This window comes from Arachis ipaensis, chromosome B09, assembly GCF_000816755.2.
Source record: "Arachis ipaensis cultivar K30076 chromosome B09, Araip1.1, whole genome shotgun sequence".
Lineage (NCBI taxonomy): Eukaryota > Viridiplantae > Streptophyta > Magnoliopsida > Fabales > Fabaceae > Arachis > Arachis ipaensis.
Genome location: NC_029793.2, coordinates 143,071,714 through 143,072,792, shown reverse-complemented (window position 1 = coordinate 143,072,792; position 1,079 = coordinate 143,071,714). Strand labels below are relative to the sequence as shown.

General features: G+C 26.0%; 1 long non-coding RNA gene across 1 annotated transcript in view; it reads right to left on the bottom strand.

The window, feature by feature from the left end:
- LOC110266412 overlaps positions 1–932 on the bottom strand; it is a 22,196-nt gene extending 21,264 nt beyond the window's left edge. Inside the window, exon 1 of the long non-coding RNA XR_002353772.1 lies at positions 921–932. This is a non-coding gene — a long non-coding RNA (uncharacterized LOC110266412). The remainder of the gene's footprint in view (positions 1–920) is intronic.

Genomic DNA, 1,079 nt, shown 5'->3' with positions numbered 1-1,079 from the left:
TTAAATAAAAAAATTAATATTTTATGAATATAGATATATTCAAAAAGAATTATATTTTTTGTTTTTTTTTTAATTTATCTTATTAATACTACAAATAAGATATTTATAAATATATTTCGTTTGTATTGCTAACAAAATACGTGTAAAAAATTTAAAACACGTATCTCGATTACATACTATATTAATCCTTAGGTTATTGAATTATGAGATATAGTAGAAAACAAGAAATTTTTTTACCTCTTGTTGGCTTTTCCAACTATTTAAGATATCTTTTATATCATCACGTACAACATTAATCAAAAACTCAAAGCAAATTCTATGCAGTCCAGCCCAACTTAAGAGAACCTAACGTTCATGATTTCTTCCTTCCTTTTTTTTCTTTCTTTAATTCTCTCTTTCTTTTTTCCTTTTTTTTATTTTGTACCATCAATTTTACAATTGTAATTTGACAAAAATTATTTTTTTAATAAGAAAATAGAATTGGTGTTTAATTTTAATATTGACATCAAATATATTTTGTAGTATTGTAGATGTACAAAAAAATACTGACAAAACATATTAAGGACATATTGTTGCCATACATTAGAGATTTGTCGCAGCTTTATACATGTGTTGGCACTCGAGCAACACGTAGAGTATGTTGTTTTAGCTTTTTCAGAGATTCTGAGTAGCTTTATTGATGTGGCGGCACCAGAACAATACGCAAAAAGTATTGCTTCAACTTTTACAAAAATTTCGAACATGTTTTCTAGATATTTCCAACAGTTTTTACAATATGTGGAAGAAGTGTTGACAGTTGTTTGCATGCAAGAGACCGTGTCCTTTTTTGAGAACACGTGACGCAGACGTAGAAGCTCTTTAAATTAAGTTTAATTCTTCTCTTTTCTTCAACATTCATAATATGCATAGAGTAAGTAAACGAGAGAGAAAGGAAAAATAGAGTGAAGAAGATAGTTGTTGATCCTGAAAAAAATAGAGTAGAAAGAAAATCAGAAAGAAAAAAACAAATAGTGTATTTAGAGTGAATTTTATACATAAAAAAATTATAAATTTATATTTATAAAAAATGATACGTGATT